This window comes from Acipenser ruthenus, chromosome 1 (assembly GCF_902713425.1).
Source record: "Acipenser ruthenus chromosome 1, fAciRut3.2 maternal haplotype, whole genome shotgun sequence".
NCBI lineage: Eukaryota > Metazoa > Chordata > Actinopteri > Acipenseriformes > Acipenseridae > Acipenser > Acipenser ruthenus.
Window position 1 is genome coordinate 30,299,430 of NC_081189.1, and position 19,255 is coordinate 30,318,684.

General features: G+C 37.2%; 1 long non-coding RNA gene across 4 annotated transcripts; it reads left to right on the forward strand.

The window, feature by feature from the left end:
• Window positions 1-392: 392 nt before the first annotated feature.
• Window positions 393-13,676, forward strand: LOC131737013 (uncharacterized). 4 transcript variants are annotated; one of them, XR_009328601.1, is made up of 4 exons: window positions 393-481; window positions 4,571-9,166; window positions 10,820-10,970; window positions 11,295-13,676. It is a non-coding gene; the product is annotated as an uncharacterized LOC131737013 (long non-coding RNA). The 4 variants fall into 4 exon arrangements; XR_009328599.1 differs by having other exon boundaries at window positions 4,571-4,700; window positions 5,847-10,970; XR_009328600.1 differs by having other exon boundaries at window positions 4,571-4,696; window positions 5,847-10,970.
• Window positions 13,677-19,255: the final 5,579 nt, after the last annotated feature.

A 19,255-nucleotide genomic window follows, 5' to 3' on the forward strand; every position in this document is an offset into this window, starting at 1 on the left:
GGAATTCCACAGTGAAAACTTCAGATTTCTCTATATCAGGAAGCTAAAAGAAATGTATCATGGAGATTTACTGAAGAAATGCAAGGCTCTCCAGATACTGCTCAAATGAATCATGCTGAGGAGTTGAGCCAAAAACTTCAAACAGTGTCAAGAATTCTTCCTGAACAGTGTTCAGCCTTGGAAGCTCTGAAATATATACATTTAAAAGGACTTATAGAAGCATTTGCCAATACTTCCATTGCTTTGCGTATTTTGCTGACCATTCATGTTAGCATTGTATCTGGGGAGAGAAGTTTCTCAAAGCTTAAATTGATAAAAAAAATAAAAAAAAAAACCTACCTGAGATCCACTATGACCCAAGAAAGACTGAATCATCTTGTTCTAATTTCTATTGAAAACGAAGTTGCTGCTTCATTGGATTACACTGACCTGGTGAAGAAGTTTGCAAACAGAAGGCGGCCCGTAAAGCATCATGTTAAATGTAAGGCAAGTCATTGTATTTGTTTTCTAAGTTGAAGATAGTTATCACAGAAATTACCAATTTACTATATCACAGTATAAATCCATCGCAGTATAGTAAAAACAGGTTGCTTAACCACGAAGACTTCACTATTCGGACTCCTCCGGGAAAGCAAGAAAGTGAGAACACTCAAAAGGAAACCTTCCAATAAATACATTTTATTTTGTATAATCCATGTTGTTCAGAGACAGGATGTTATTGTCCTCGGACAGTAAAGCTGACATTTTGACATACAATTACGTCTTCCTCAGAGCATTCTCTTTATGTCATCATTAATAATGTGCCTGAATTGATGTATTTGACTTTGACCAGCAAATCTAGCGAAATTTATCTTTTTTTATAAATAGCTAATACTACTGCATGTACATCTTATTAAAACATCTTATGAAAGAAAAAAAAGTGGTAAATTGTATGCAAAATTCTCATTTGGGCAACAGAAGCTCAAAGGCCAGCCCTGACTATTCCTCAGTGGTTACTGACCGGAAATCTGCAGCAAAGTTGGTTCTCCAGCAGTATGAGTACTGCTAAGCTGCATAGTGTCCTCTAGGATAATTATATACACGGTGATATGTTCTCCCCTTCCTACTATGCTATGGTAAAGTAATTAATGGCAGACATCACAAATATTAATAAAAAAATGAAATGTTTGGATGTTTTGCTTTGTGTTGCTTTTAGCTTTTGGGGAATTTAGTAATGGCTGACAGAAGCTAAATCTAAATTTAATTTAGAAAAATATCTAGGACAGAATCATACAAATGAATCACTGGGGAGGTGAACAGCAATAAAAAATAAAAAAATACAGTAAAAAAACCTGACCGTGCAGCTTTATAAACCAATCAATCTGTATAAAAGCTTGACAAAAGGGGCAAATTTGCTACTTCAGCATCCTTTTAAGCAGTTCTGAAAAGTCATTTCCATGCACCATATTAAGAAAACTGCTGTAAAACTGCTTTTGCAGCATTTCTCATAATTCCATTTCTCTGAAGTTTGTTACAATACCTGAAGTGGACCTTCTTATTTCTCAGACATTGGCCTTCTCTTAACTGACCTCTTATTCATAACACTCGGGGGGCCCTAGGCTTCAAAATGTGATGATACATAACAAAATAAAACATTAAACTTCCAAGATTAAACTTCCATGATGTGTTGGATGTGGGTGATTTGTAATTAGGTTTAACCATTAATTACTTCCATCATAAACTCAGATTTACCATGGTTACATTCTGGCAGACCACATTTGGTTTATTGTACCACAACAAAACCAAGTTTCAGAATCTATGTTCTAGCTTGAGTGGCCATGATTTACTCAATACCTGGTTTAACAAATCTGCTTAGTTGAAGACTTTTAGAGTTAACCTGAAGGACTTTCACATAGCAGTTCTCTATATAATTATTGTTTACCTTGCGTTGCTAGTAATATGTAAAACATTTAAGATTCACTATTTAAAGCTGTATCAACAGCTTTATTTTGTATTTATAACCCTTTGGCATCCATAACACATTTTTATATTGTGTCATCTATATTTTAGTGGTTACAATGTATTACATACAGTGGGGTCTACTCATAAAGGGTTAATGCCTGTCGAAATGAGAAAACCGGAGTACATGATCAGATCTTGTCCATAACCGCCTATTTTTAAAGTGCCCACTGCTCTTCTGCTAAATGCATAACTGCAGCCACGTACTGTACCCTCAAAGTAGTTCCATGTCAAGTTAGCACCAGTCAATCTGTTGTTAAAAAAAATAATATATATATATATATATATATATATATATATATATATATATATATATATATATATCCTTCAATTAGAATTCACAGCTAGAACACACATTAATTTCTTCTTAAAAACAACTTCAGCACTTTATAAATCACTTTGTAATTAATCTAGCTGTTTAGATGGTAATTTACTTTCACAAAAGATTAAAAGTAGCCCTTTTGTTATAAAGCAAAGTAAGACACACCTCTTTTACATTTCACAACATCAACCTTTCTTCAAATATACATGTATTACATTCCCCGGGTATAGTTTCTATAATTCTTTAATCTTTAGTTGAATTAGAGAAAGTACTTCATTCAGATTGCAGTGCTGATACAGTGTGAGGTGACTCGGTGGGGTGGTGTCCCTTTCAGACTTTGTTTAATAAGAGCAGGTATTCTTCCAGTAGAAGTTAACCCTAACCCTAACCCCAGGTAGGCCCATTCAGTCCATTAATTAATTCTTTAATTACTAGCTTCCCTTGTCTTCAATGGCGATCCCAGTTGTTGGCGCTCCTTTTTTAAGTCCTTGAACAATATTTGAGTTTTTTCACAAAGTTTATTGAATCATTGACTGTGTTTTCTAGATGTTATTTGCACCTGGCAGTTCAAGTGTTTAAAAGTTGCTCCATTTTCTAACTGACTAGACAAACTCAGAACAAAACATTTGTTCTCCTTGTAACCTTGACTCGTTTTTTCAAACTTACAAACATACAATAGCAAGACTGAATTAGAGCCGCTAGCACCTGGGAATCCTAAGGAGTCAATCTTGGTTTGGCAGTGGGCCTAGGTTTATTATGTGGTTGCTATAGTTACTGAGTTAGGCTGACCCTTTCTTATCTTGTTTAACAGAGATGGCTTGAGCAGTGGCACCAGACCAGGATGAAGTAGCTCACACACAGACAGACTGGGGTATCAAAGGCGCTGCAGCGCTTTTTTAAATAAATGACATAATTGAAAATCGATTAACTCCTAGCTACCTTCTACATTCTGCACGAGAAGGCAGGGAGAGGAAGCTAACTCTCTCACTGCTGAATCAAACAATAATAATGACGGATGGCTATTGTCCGTCAAAATAAATACATACCATCCATCAAAACAAAAGTCATAATTATGATGAAAAACTACAAAAATAATAATACAACGCACACATATCTAGGGGCGGGGCACACCATCACACTTGTTATAATTTTGAAATTGCAGTGCAGTTATAAATATGTTCAACTCTTTAATCATTCATTTGGTCCTACACCTTTATGGAGCGCAGAATGACCAAGTACCTCACAAACTCCGCTCCCTTACAGTGGATATTATCTGAACTCTGCTGTCTGCTGTCTCTACAGATGATATTCCCAAATGTGTCCGTTATCAAAGGACAGACATCCTCTGTGCCTCATGCAAAAATCCCATCTGTCTTCAATGTGCCCATGACAGGTGTCAAAACTGCACCTTAGCAATGAAACTGCTGTGAAATATTTTAAGTGTTGTTTTCTAAAGTGCTTTTGTTAAAGTGTTATTTTTTTTTTAAATGGATTTCATTCGTCTGTTTCGTAGACCAAATAAACAATGGGTCTACTGGACCCATGGATAGTACTTCATTAACTTTTTTTGTTGAATAATCATTACAGGTTAAAAAAAATTAGATGTACTGTCTGAAATTGTTGTTACATGTTTTAAAATCAATCTCGAAATTACAAGCATCATATCAAGCGGTATTGTTTATTATCTATACATCTTCAGCCCCAAACTCAAATCTCAAAAAGCATATTAATCATATGTACAAATATTGCTTCATAAGTCAAATAAAACCTGCTGAATAATATTACATTAACATATTGAATTAGATATCGCTTTGTAGTTTTCCATATACTTAATGAAAAACTAACCAAAAGGGGATATTTCGAAATCTAACATGAAATACTCAACTACTATTATGGCTTCTGGTAGACTTTTGCGATATAATTTTGTATCTAAATTTATGTTCATATCGTTTTTTTTTTTTTTTTATTACATCAGTTACTCAATCCTAAAATTCTAGGTGATGCTAAACTTTTGGCCATAGCTGTATATCATTATCCTCATTCTGATATTCTGTAATGTGATATCTTACAATGTGATAGTTTGTAATGTGATACTTTGTACTGTGATATTTTGTAACAATTGTAAGTCGCCCTGGATAAGGGCATCTGCTAATAAATACTACTACGACTACGACGACTACTATGACTAATACTACTACTACTAATAATAATAATAATAATAATAATAACATAGAATACTTATGTTCGCAGATGTCCGTCTGTCCGGGTCCAGGTCCGGGGTTGGTAGACGCTGGCAGGGGGTGGACCATGGTTGACAGTGGTTCTCAATTTTGGTCTCTGTTAATAAACCGTGGATTCGAAGACAGAAAACTGCCCGTGTGTGAGCCTGCTTTTATTTTCACGCAATGCTACAATATGTTTAAGTCATGATAAATACGGATTGGAAATGCAACGTGGGGAAAAGAATGTCTTTAATGTGACGCAGTAATGTTAATGAATGGGGAAAAATATAAAATGGCTGTTCACACCTACTATCTGTATATGCATGATAAATATGCAATTTTACAAGTGTTAAAATGATAGATTAGCGAAAGGAAGATGCATAAAGTTCGGCCAGGGTGTCCTCGGCTCACCGCATACCAGCAACACCTGTAGTCTGGCCATGCACCTGCAGGCTTGCCTGTAAGCTGCCCAGAGCTGCATTGTCCTCCAATGCTGTAGCTCTTTGGTGGCTGCACGGTGAGTCCGCAGTGTGAAAAGAAGTGGTCGGCTGACGGCACACGCTTCGGAGGACAGCATGTGTTCATCTTTGCCGCTTGCGAGTCAGCCCGGGGGTGGTAGCGGTGAGCTGAGCCTAAAAATAATTGGCTATTCCAAATTGGGAGAAAATAATAAAAAATAATTGCCGATTACTACATTTAAAAAAAGAAAAACAGTTATCCTTAAGAAAACAAAGAGTATTGCTAGTGATATTAGTGTGAATCATAAGAATAATTAGTTAACATAAATTATTTAGAGAATTGTTCATTAAACTGTTGTATAATTAGAATATTAGTAAAAAGCATTATTCTGTTTCTGGAATATATGTAAATAATGGACAATTTAACCTAAAAGCAAATAGTTTGTGGTTTTTGGCATGTTACACTATTTTTTAAAACTTTTTTTTTTTTATGAACGGTACAATTTCCATTGTTTTACATGACTGCCCAGCTGTACTCTGTACTGAAAAGTGAAGCCTCATAACATTGTCAACAGTAATTTATCATATGAAGGTGAAGCAATTTATACAGGGAAAACAATATGCATCAATCTGTTTAAGGGAATGAGGCCTGTATATATATGTTTTGTATATATACAGGGTCAAGGGATCAAATTGGTGATACATCAGCATCATTGCATTACCATCCTTGTCTCCAGTTTGGTTTACTGTATGAGAATACTGCCTATAACATTTATCATATAGCCACACAACAGCTTGATTTATATATCATTTAGAGTGCTCAGTGATTTTCTTCTTTACATCCAGGAGCTTGACAGCAGATGTTGGTAAGCTAACGGCCTCAGGAGGACAAAATGTAGTTCTGCAGGTGTCTGCTTGAGCTAAACGTGTTCCTGACAAGTAGGGTCTGCTGTAGTGCAATGAGGAGAAACAGTCCAGCGAATCCCCAGCGAAGACTGTCAACTTCACACAACCTGGACACAAACCTGCGCTCCCCTGACTGTATGACGTCCTGTACACCACCAAGTGAGCTACCTGAGGGCCTCAATAATATCATTTTTATCAGTTGTCCAACTTGATATCTAGTTCCCATTTAACAATACCCATAGCACTGATTTGCTTTTGTCTCGGGCTAGTTAGATAACTTTCTATAACACTTACCCTTTAAAGCCTGTAATCATGAGGACAGTGACTTGCAATTATGGGGATTGTTTTCACAACATGCAGCTATTTAGGCTGTACCAGATGGTTCAGTGTCATTAAACATTATATAAATCAGATAGAATTCTCAGTTTTGTTAATTGTGTTAAGCCTGACCTCCAGACTCATTATTTAATAGATGTTGGGTGAAATGCCTATACATTTGGCTTTAGCAAGCACTTCACAAAATGAATAGCTTATCAAATTATAATCAAGACTATTTAATTTCTAAAGTTTGTTGACACATGTCATACATTTACAGAAAACAAACCTTGCTGAAGGACAAAAATGCAATATTATTACTTTACTAAGTATCAGAAGTGAACCAATTTTGCAGCATCATAAAACACCAATCATTCAGTGAAAATATTGTAACCTTTGTGTGGTTCAGGGGGTAGGAGCGAAGGCTATTATTATTGGGGGTAGGAGCGAAGGCAGATATTATTGACAGTACCCACCATTCCGTACTGTCAATAATATCTGCTAAACCTCTATTTAAACCCCAAGTTATGCACTTGCTCTCTGTCTTGGTTTTTTTGTTTGCGTGCACAGCTGACAAAACGTCATTGACCATTCTACCCTCACCACTGCTGGACAAAGCATTATCGCTCTGAATACTCGAATGCTGCATTCCTGAACATACTGAATTCCTGAATGGGCTGTCGGTTTTTGTTCATGTATCGCTATACAGCTCTGCACACTCTGTTTTGTTGTGCTCTTGCTTGTTGTACAGCCCCGAGTCTGCTGCCTCGGCCCCGCTGAATGTCCCAGGACGCTTTTCCAGCTCTGCGTTCTTTAAGTTGTGAGAATTTTTTGGGGGCAGTTCATCTAGGTTTGTTTTTTATAACGTTGTTTGAAAGAAGAGATTTTCCAGCTCTGTGTTCTTTAAATACTGGCCCAATGACATGATTCTGCTCTTTGAAAATGAAATTGCAGTCCAAATGGCGAGAGATTGGTTCTCTCCATTTACCATGTAGAATCAAATTCTCAAATGGTGACAACATTTCTTTTCTTGGATAATCCACCAATCCTGGTTTCAAAACCAGGATTTTTCACTTAGAACCAGCAGCTATCCCCTTACACGTATTCGCCATGACAGTTGGGTCTGTCACTCATATTGCACAGCGCCCGCCGTGCAGGCCAGCTGCCAATCTTCACATTCACTTCGGCTCTCTCTCCTCAGCCCCCTGCTGCTGACAAGATCCAGCCCAAAAATGTATGCAAGAAATGCTTGCTGAGCGTAAACAGAATAGTCTTGATAAACGTTCTATTGTTTCAGGACATGGATACATGCAGTCATAGATACTATATATGTCTTCATGTTATTAAGGCAATGCGACAGCTCATCAATCCACTTCATTGGCACCATTGTCTCCCCCTCCATCCAGCGCAACGCAGAAACCAGCCAACAGAAGTACCACCCTCACAGTACAAGCATGCTCCATCTGGCATTCATCTGTGCAGCTTCCTGTCATTTTTGCCTGTCTATCACTCTTGTAGCTGCCCAGGACAAAAAAAAGTTGTGTAAAAAAGCGCCTATGCTATTAACCCTTTTAGGACCAGGATCATTAACACGATCATACTGAGGTGGGCTTCTGGGACCACGATCGTGTAAACACGATAAAAAAACGCACTTCGTTTTGATGACTTACAGGCCACCGTACTTTGCAGTACAGGCTTGAAACACATATCATTGGTTAGGGGAGTGACTATGACCTATGACAATGTCTTGTAATTTGCCCAAACATTTTTCAATAAAACTTTCAGGAAGTATTATAAGGTCCCTCAGGTCATAGAATAACACATTTTTATACATGTATCTCTAAGCAGAATACATAATAAAAAATACTTCACATTTAAAAAAATAAATAAATAAATAAATATTGTGTTGAAAAAAAGGGAAACATTTAAAATGACATAATTTCCAAGGTGCTACTGTAAAAAATGGATTTTCTAGATTATTTTTATAGGAAGAGAGTCAAATATAGCCAAAAAACACCTGGTCCTGGGGGAGCATCCCACTGAAATGATTGGTCCTGAACGGGTTAAGCCTTTACAATCAACTATTCAGCAACAATACAGTCAGCACTCACATATCCCACTCTATAACATTTTTACTTCAGTGACAGTTGAACAAGTGTGATGCATATCTGATTATTTTATTTTGGCCCGTTCCAACCCTTGTCCGTTTTTTCAAGGAGCACAAAAAAGATACAATGTCAAAAATACATAGCTGAAAGGACTGTGTATTCAAATAAGTAGGCTTCCATTGAGATGTACTGTAGTTAGTTTTGTTGGTACAGTACTATATTTATAACAGAAGAAGTATTTTAATTCAGAACGATATGATTCTGAAAATATCACTTGCCAAAACAGATGGCATGTGGACTGTAATGCAGTACATACTTTTAAATTCGGTACTTATTGTAGCAGTATGTAAAATTCCCCATTAACGAACCAACAGCAAAATGAAATCAAAATGTTACCCATGCACAGAATTGCATAAAACATCAAAGGCAACGCAATTTAACAAAAGATTTAAAAAAACAAAACACCAGTTTCCAGAATTAAAACAGTATCCAAAGGGGGGGACGGGGGGACGGGACTCTCTTCTCAACCTTAGAGGCCCAGCCACGCTGGCCTCGTCCTCCACCAGGAAGGTTCTCCACAAGCCCAACCTATTATAACTCTTTTATTTTCCATTTTCTCACCTCTAGGTTCCCCTTGAGGGAAGTATCAATTGCTTCCCAGCCTTAGAGGCCGATTTGGTTCGGTCTCTCCTCCGTGCAGAATTTGGAAAACTACATGGCATATTTTTTGTTTCAAGTTTCTGTTTAATTTGCCATTCATTGCTAGATAGAGATACAACCGTATTCCAAAAGCAGACACACATGTTGGAAAATAAATCCATAGCTTCATCTGTAAAGGTAAACATGAACTTTAATCTGTTAAATTGAACACTTATAAAGGATTTAGCCTTGAAGTTTGTACTGCTGCTCCATCTAAGACCGTAAATCCTCTATAAACTGTTTTTATTTATTTTGAATAAATTGACTCATCTAAAATTCAGTGAGTGTGTCACTGCAGGAAATGTAAGCAGTAAGTCAAAAGGTTATTTGATTTGATCATATGCATGTTCTTTGCCAAACTAGTTTGTAATTGTATCCCTTTGACCTGAAAAATGTACTGAGCTTTATAACAGGCAGCCAGAAATCCACATAAAACAGCACTTTGTGAATTAATATTAAATTATTTTAATGGTGGCTGTTGTTTTCAGAATATCAATAAGAATGCATCGAGGATCATTTTTTATTATTATTATTGAGCCAACAATAAAATATCTGACAGTACATCATGGATTTGGGGTTTGGGCTTGCCTTTTAGTGCACTGTGGCAAAGTGGTAAAGACGTGCAGGTGAGTGCAGTGCAGAGTAATCACACGGACAACGTTTGTACAGGTGCAAGGGTGTTTATTTAATTTAATAAATGTCCAGAGCCTTAAGGCAAACCTGCAAATAATAACAGTGTTGGAAGTGATACAGCGGCGTGTATCACTTCGGTTTGTAATCCCACAGGTTTGACCCGTAACCCAAAGTCCCGTTCCGTCACCCACACAAAACACAAAATACAGACACAATTAGACAGTGCGTGATTCTAGTGCTAGTGGTGAAAAACAAAGACAGTTCCTGTAGTGGAAAAGATGAATGGTGAAGTCCGGGTTTTTCGCTGGCCTGCGGCTGCAGCTCCGGATCGTGCTCAGTAATCTTCAGTGACTAATAACACACAAGACACACAGTGTTAATACACAGACACGAAAACACTCACGGTTTACTCACAGTACGGGCTCCTTCTCGGTTATTTAACTTAACCATATGCAAAGGAACAGATCACTCAAGCCATGCCCCCTATTTATACCCTCGCCCATGACCCCGAGGTTAACGAGCGCATCCGCTCCTCCAGTCCTCGGATGCCACGCCGCTTACCGTCCGGGTCAATGAGCTTGGGTGCCGTAGCTCCGCCCCCTTCCTAAATGACCGACTTCCACGTACCCTACGGAATAAATTGTCGTGCTATTTAATTAAGGGTACTCTGTTCCTCTTGCACCGTGCCCTCACAGGTCGAGAGGGAGATCTAACACCAAGAGTCATTCGATCTCTGTCACATGCACCCATGATGATTAGGCCAAAAAGTTAGAAGTTGTGACAGGGACTTTACAAAGTCATGAATTTAAACAAAATGCTTATTTTTATTGGCATAGTTATAAGCCAGTTGATTGACACTTTTCAGCCTATATGCTTTGTAGAATCTGTCTTCTGTCTAATGGTAGAGAAGCTCAGCAATACTGTGTTTTGATTTGTTTTATAAACAATTAATGATGCCAGAGAAAGTTAAGGGAATCAGCGTCTACACTTGTAATTAAAGCTTTGTGGCTTTCTTTGGACCGATAAAAGAGATCAGGATATGTTAAGGATTAATCCATCACTAAAAAGTCACATCATCTATTTTAACAATTTCCCAGCATGAGGACACACCAGTGTTTCATCTTAGGTCTTGCAAATTAATGCTTATGTCTCACACAGGCAACATTGTCTTTGTAAGCTGTCAACCATTTGATCTACCTGACTGTAGTCTTGTTTCTATGAGACTTTCAGCCAAGTCTTAATCCAAACTCACTTAAATCCAGCTACAAATCCAACTGGGACCATCATCAGAGGCAACCACTGAAAAAAGGTACCTATAATTTTAAATTAACTGTTTTATAACTTATTAATGCATGTCCTTATCTTATTTATCTGTATGGATTTATATTATTATTATTTGTTTATTTAGCATATTGAATTTAATATGTTCACTGAGTGTGGTTTTACAGTAGTTCAAACTAACATTGTAGTTAAAATGGAAGGCTCTTTTTTAATACGTACCCCATTACCATTAAAGAGTGTACAGTATTTATTTATTTATTTATTTCTTAGCAGACGCCCTTATTTATTGAGCTTATTCATGACTTCAAGGTAATGTTGCATTTTACCCCCTGAAAATACATTTTACTCTCAGTGTTAAAATTAGAGGGCAAATTACTCCCAGACCCAAAACCTTTCCTGGAGCTCTGAAGGTAAGCATATTTCACAACCTACTGTATACTAAAAAAAGCTGCTTGAACTTTGTAATATTATTAATATTGTAGCGATCTCGGTTTACGCAGGCAGGCGCATCACACAGGGCGAGGCAATCCACACACAGGAGGAGGGTGGGTGCGAACCCAGGACTTCTAATAGCTAAAGAGCCGGCTCCTTTGCAAGAAGCGTATATCGGGCTTATGTCTTCGTGTGTGAATACGTCACCTACCAGCCCTGCTGCTGCCTTCCCCCGTGCACGCCACAATGTATTAGCATAACAAAGATGACCCAATCAGGTGTGAAAACACTGAGCACCTTGACTTTCACTTGACACACTTTGGTCCATTACCATAATGTATTGCTAGCTAATTAACATACATTGTCCTGCATTTGTTAACTGGCAAGAGAACCACAGTGTATAGACTTTAATAGAGGTCCTCAGTATCTCCACCTGATTTGGTTTGAAACTTCCAGAAGATAAATCTATAAGCTGAGTTCCTTACATATGTTCCTTTCTGTATGTAATAGTACCATCTATTTTGGAAAAGTACATTGTTGTGGCTTATGGCATAATTGGTGCATCTTTATGAAATTGGTGTCAAAGTGTAATAAATTATAGAAAGCTTGTCTTCTGATAGAGACTAAATAATTCCCTCAGGTTTAAACTTCTCCTTTATAAAGTAGTGTAACAGAAAATATGAAATTAATATAACTAAGTTTAAGCTTCCTAATACAGTAGTAAATTGGAAAATCATATTTAAATCTATGCAAATTACAAAGACATCACATTTACCTCTGATCTAGACAGCGTGTTAATAAAGAATTTAACTCACCTCCTGTCACTGACCGAGAGGGGTATTCAGTAGGTTTCTATTACAAAGGCTATTTTAATCAAAATTGTGTGGATTTTTATGCACTTATGCTCAGTACACAGTCAAAGCAGAAGGTTAATTGGTGGACATTGCTAAAAAGTCAAAGCTTTATTTAATTGTTTTCACATTGCTCAGAGCAAGTGCATCTATGTTTTACTACATACACAAATACAAATCTAAATTATTTGCTTAAAGCATGTGTAACAGGGGGGAGATCTGTGCTGACTGTCTGGCGCATGCATGGTACTGGAGGAAGGGGGCAGCAGCCTCGCAGATCCGCCTGTCAGTCACGGCAGCGACACGGAGAGGTGGGGAAGAGGGTGTGTTGGCTTTCCCTCTCTCTGAGTGGCTGAGAGGCAGGCCTTGGAGGGATTGCTGACCCTATAAGATAACACTCCGTTGTTCCCTCAGCCTGACCCTCTAAGATGAAACGAGCCAGCTGGCGGAAGCTTGTTACCTATAGATGAAACTACCTCTAGGTGATGCAAAAGATTAAGCCATGGTCTGCATTCTGATGAAGCAGAGTGGACAGAACAGTGAACAATCAAATTAAATGTTTTACACATTCATGTAGCATAGCTTATTATAAAATTGAACACGATCATGAGATACTACTGCTTTAATGGGGCTACCATTAGGGCTACTATCCATTGTTAAGGCTGGGATTTTGTCACAGCAATTTGTACCTAATAACCTCCAATGTTTTGTTGCTATTTATAATAAATTGACATGTAGAGACATACTGATTTTAAAAGTTCACACTAAAGGTAATGGAATCAGAATTGTGAATTGTAAAAGAAATTGTTGCTTACCTGCTTTTATGTATTTAATTCCATAGTAGTTTCTAGATAACATATTTAATGGTAAATGTTACCTATGTAAGATTACATCATTAATATACTTGGGGGAAATTAGATATTGGGAAACATTTCACTAAAAGAGGGTGAGCATGTTACCCCTGCAATGGGAAATGTGGAGGTTAATGGAAAACCTTCTCTAAACTGGGGAAATGTAACACTGTATAAAGGAAAAGTTCAAATTGTGGTGTATCGGCACCCTGTAAAATAAAATAAAAATGGGTATGTATTAAAACCTTTTCAGCTTGTTTTTATTTTTAGTTATTAAGTATTTTGAGATGATTGAACACAGCATGAGATTAATTATATGGCCCACCAAGAAGCTCAAATCAAATTCCTCTAGGGCAGTATTTCTGAACTGTATCCAAAGGAAAAGTGTTGACACAATAGAACAGAACCAGTGAACAACACTTATTTGTGTTAACATCAGCATGTAGGTAAACTGCTGTGTCCAAGCATAAATCTTGTCAGTTTGCTACATTCCTCAATAGTTTGTTCTTTTATGTATGAAGACCACAATTATCAAGATTGTTTATGTTCCTTAAAACCTGCTTATTACTGTGCCATAGATATAAAATAAATACAAAGATAAATAAATTACCTTCTTGTTTTTTAAATGGTGATTTTTGTTATTATGATTTATTTAGGCAAATGTTTCAACAAGACAGTTTTCGTTTTATATTGGTCCCTTTTATATTAGCAAACATTACAACAACTGCAGAATCGTTAATAACAAAAGACATGGTTGTTTTAACATACATTTTTTTAATTAATACATAAGATTTGAAATGGCAAGGGTAAAAAATTATTTATATTATTGCTCAATTCCTAGGTCCCTAGCTATACTGTAAGGCTTTTTAAACTCTTGCCTAGCGTTGCCCTGACCTTGTAGCCCTTTAGCTTTGCATGTAGCCCGAACTACACCCATGCCTGAGAATCATGATAAGTGACTTTGTGCAGCTGTGACCTTGACTGGATGGTAACACCCCTGTTTTCGCATAAGCTGTTTTTGCTTAAAAAGCTGTTTTGAGCGGTGACAGAAATACAATGATTCTTGGTAGTAAACCTCCCTCCCGACCTGTGAGGGCACCAAGCAGCGAGAACAGAGTTCCCTGGACGGGCTGGCCTGAAAGTTCTTTCCCAGGGTTCAAGGAAAGTCGGCCAGCTAGAAAGGAGGCGGGACTCCATTGCATTAACGCATTGAGCCAGAAGGGAAACAATGTGGCTGCTGCAGATTGGAGGGGCAGTTGCACTTGTTTATCAAGGGGTCATGCGTGACGGCATAAAAGGGGATGGACAAACACAATCTGTTCCTTCGCTTCGGTTTGAGTTTTGAACCTGTAAGGACTGTGAGAGCTGCTGTGAGAAATAATGTAGCGTGAGTGTTTTGTTTGTTTGTCTGTAATTGTCTTGCTTTGTAAATTACTAGACGGCTAACACAATTCCAGAGCTGTCGCCAAGGGCCAGCACAAAGCCGAAACAACACTGCACTACTGTCACTGATACACTATATCACCCACCATGAATACTACTGCACCCAGGACTGATGACCGTGTTAGTATTATTGTGGGGCGGATATTCGTGTTTATTGTTTGGGACTGCAACCCATTGTTATTTACTCCGTGCAGTATACATTGTTGTGTATTGCCGGGGTCCTATTATTTGGTCACCAGACCTGGATACAATGAAATCCCTTTCCAACTGGAATCACTTTGCCACATGAGTGGCAAAAAACTGGTCCTAAAATCACAAACTTCTGCAAACATGACACGCTATAACTTTAGGTAAGCGTCACGGAACGCCTACTAAAACACCTCCTCTGAAGGGGGGCCAACTCTGTTCATTGGTAAAACTAGGTGGAGTTCCACTCCCAGAAGGCAGGCGCTTGATAGGTATATTTAGGTATATCAGAGTTTGCAACAGGTATTTCTGTTGCTTGGAATCCTCCTGCCGAGGCCTCTGAGTACCTGCAGCTCTGTTGTTCATATTCCATCCTATGAGTTTACTTGCAGTGCCATTGCTGTTGCTGTTGTATCCTGTACTACTTTTTTGACCCGTTCCTGAATAAAACTCTTTTGATTAAATTTACCTGAAGAAGACTGTCTGATTATTTCTGAGAAGAAATCGAACCTTACAATACGATTAGTCTATTAAGAGTGAGAGTGTGAAAAATAGGCATGGCCATTGACAGTGGTAAGTTGGCAGTGTACGATTTAATTGACCGGACAAAAGCATTTTACATGGTAGATCACAAACTTTTATTAAATACATTGTTGACAGAGTATTGCCAGACTCTTAATAATAATAATTTTTATTTTAAATAGCGCCTTCTATGTAAAACATCTCCAGCCACAGTACAAAAGACCCACTCCGGGCTCAGAAAAACAGAGTATTAGAGAGTTGTAAGGAGAAGGATAGTAAAGAGCAAATGCTACCAAACCAGCGAACAAGGTACTTGTTTTTAGAATAAGATGTATAATTGTTTGTGTTATTTTTACTTTGGCCAGAGTACCCTTTTGTTTTTGTGTTTTGTTTAAATCTTTTGTTTTATTATTTAATAAATATACGTCTGCGGCCGTTTCAGCCCCGTACTTTTTGTTTTGACTGCTGCTTCCTGAACCTGACGTCACCACTCACACGCACCACTCAAGCCATGCATGACAGAGCATAAAAGCATACCTGTGGTTAGGGAGTATTGCTAGCCCAGTAATGGTGTCGTTTCTTCCTCTGCCTTTTTTCCACATTTTAATACCACAGGTTAAGGGAACTTTCTTTAATTCCAGTTTCCACATAACATACATTTAATCACTTTTGTTGTACATATTTTGTAAGGGTCTGCACTTACTCTACCTGCAAATTATACAGTTAAGTAATGATCCCAGGAGATGCAAGTAATACATAATAAATATTAACAGCAGAGAAGGCAGTTACAGTAAGAAATGGCTGTAGTTTGTCCTATAAGCACTTTTGGGTACGGCTTTTTATAAACTTTTAATAAGATGTATACACATGAAGGCAAATTTATGGTTATAGTTCGTCTTGTCCGTGCTGCTCACTCAAGTGTACTTTTAGTTTTGTAATTGAGTGACTTCTCTCATTATGATTTACCATTTATATTTAAATGCATGAAAACTCTCAAGTAGCTTGTCATGTAATCTAAAGTGTAAATCATAACTGAGTGTGAAGCAGGTAGTAAATTGTTTGTAGTTAATATTTCTGAAGGACAGGTGGGTTGGCGGATATTGTGGGAAAACTGTCTCAGAAAATGACTGTAAGCAAAGTGCCTAAGCATGTAGATCAAATGTATGTGTAGTTTTATTTGAATGTATTGTAATATGTTGCTGGTTATGATTTGATTTTAAATCTATGTTCTCTTTTCTAAAATAGTACACTCTAATGAGAGGATTACAGGTGAAATGCTGTGTTTTATTGTACAATGGTTTAAATGCAGTTAGCAGTACATTGTACAAGTAGTAGATTGTTCTATTCTGGTTCTTTGCCTTTTGTGCCCATCCTTACAGCACTCTGATGTTATATAAACACCCCATAAAGTGCCGCTGCCCGTTTATCTACAGTTCATACACGTACAAGACTGGACAAGGTTACGTTAAGTTCTGGCAATTACTTCTGATTGCAACTCTACACTGCCTGGGGGCTGATGAAAAGACTGACATGTTCCTGACAGGCAAATATGCATTATAGCTGTATAAACAATAGTGATTTGACATCTTAATCCTTTTACAGAAGCAAACACTTTCACCCACTGCAATATTTTTTATGTCAAAGAATATAAACTTGATAACTGCTGGACAAGCATACTATTTGAATATTCATATCAAAATTATGAATAAACTGACTGTGACAGGGCACACACCCTGCAAACATATATTTAAAGATGTGCATTTTGTGAAGGTGGAATGGAATGGGGTGAAAAAATTGCTGCCTAAAATATAGAAGCAAATGGTGTGGAATGTGGCCAGGCTAAACTGAATAGCTGTTGCCAATTTTGCCTGGTCACATGTATAAAGAAGGAGCTAGGGGACAGCTCCTCACTTCAGCTTAGGACTCAAGAAGAGTAGGTACCTGTGTTCTCTGTCCTGGTCACTGACAGTTTGGGTGAATGTTGCTTGTTTTCCAGTATCTTTATTTGTTTTTAATATCATTTCTTATAAAATTTATTACTGTATGTGGAAAATGAGAAACTTTAGAAATGGATTAACAAATCTCTACTGAAAAAGAAAACTGAAAAAAAAGAATGTGATATCTTGTAACAATTGTAAGTCGCCCTGGATAAGGGCGTCTGCTAAGAAATAAATAATAATAATAAATAATAATAATAATAATAATAATAATAATAATAATAATAATAATAAAGAGGTTGAGGCAAACAAAAGAGATGCCAACTCACACTGGAGCAGTTTCACTTATAGTTGGAAATACTGTTGTAATACATTTTTTTTTATTCATAGCACTTCCACCCATTGACATATACTTTAACATGCTGCTGGGACATTCATATTTAGCACCTTGACATTTGAAAACAGCGAATAGTAATCAATATGTGTATCCCAAATGAATAAAATAAAACCAAATTAAAAGGATTAATGAATGCCTATTACTGTATTAGAACAGATGACATGGGAGATTCACCACATGAAATGACAAAATTGCTTTGAGGTTGCAAATCATTTTGAGTTGGCCAAAAAAAGTACAGTACAGATTGCAATATATTTTCATTTGGCAAATGTAATTTTCTTTTTCTCTGAGAAAGCATATAACATAAATAATATTGTATGACAAGAAAGCACTTGTTATCATCCAATACATCCAGGGGTACCGACCTAAGAATAAGAGCATACACCACAATATACAGATGTGCAGTCTAGGTCAGTGACATCATTTCACGCTCTGATGAACACATTTACTGAGCTTTTGCTCCAGTGTAACATGGGCACCATTTCTTTCTAAAAGGTAACAAATGGAAATATCACAGCACATAAGAAAATACAGTATGTGCCGAATGAGAAGAGACTTTTCTTCCCATTGACATGTGCCCCTTGCTACTACACAGTATGCAGTTTGCTCCAGGGTAGCACCTACCTGTTTCTTAAATGATCCCAGTGTTTTAGCTGATACAACATCACTAACTTAACAATTCCAGATAGTATTCTCTTGCCTTTCCTCATCTCCCTTGTATACCATCTAGTCCTTGTGTTCTCTCTCTGTTGATTTTCAAAGAGCCTTACTAGGCGAAGTGCCATTGGGGCAGAGTGATTTTGCATGGTTAGCCCCTAGAGGTTCTTGTAAGGCCATGCTGCCTGACTCCTAGAGTGCTCCCTTCTTGTAAATATCTGTTTTTTCAAAATGGTGGAACAAGATGAAACTCCCAGAGGTTTTTCCCCTATAGTGTAACTTCACTACAAATCATGGTATCACCAATGTTATTTTATTCTGCTTACATTGCTGCATTGGGAAATGTGTCATTTACCCCAGTACTAGTTGATGGAATAATGTTCAAGGCTTTTGTGAATACATAAGCAGGCTGGGAATTGCATAAAAAAAGGTGAAAGCTGACCTTACAAGGAATATATGTTATTTTTAACTAATGCTGACAGCTGGTCTCCAAAAAGCTCCAGATTTATATTTTACATTGTGTGACCCTGAGCAAGTCACTTAACCTCCTTGTGCTCCATCTTTCGGGTGAGACGTAATTGTAGGTGACTCTGCAGCTGATGCATAGCTCACACACCCTAGTCTCTGTAAGTCGCCTTGGATAAAGGCGTCTGCTAAATAAACAAATAATAATAATAATAATAATAATAATAATAATAATAATAATAATAATAATAATTTTAGGCAATAATGAAAGGGATGTTTTATTATATTTGAATTTGTCATCATAGTGCACATATACAAAGACAAATCCCTTTAAACTGCAGACATGTAATTAGTAATAATCAGACTGTACTTGTTCAATTTGCAATCCCAATAGAAAATTAAACAAGCAAATTGGCACCTGGTGTTTAGTGCATCATTGTTTTTTCAGATTTGTACTTCATAATATTATGATCATTGTGTCAAATTATACAATTTAATGTTTTTTCTGATATTCATTTCAGTGTATACTGAAAACTGTTGCACTGTTTTCAAAATATGCTTTGGTAATTACA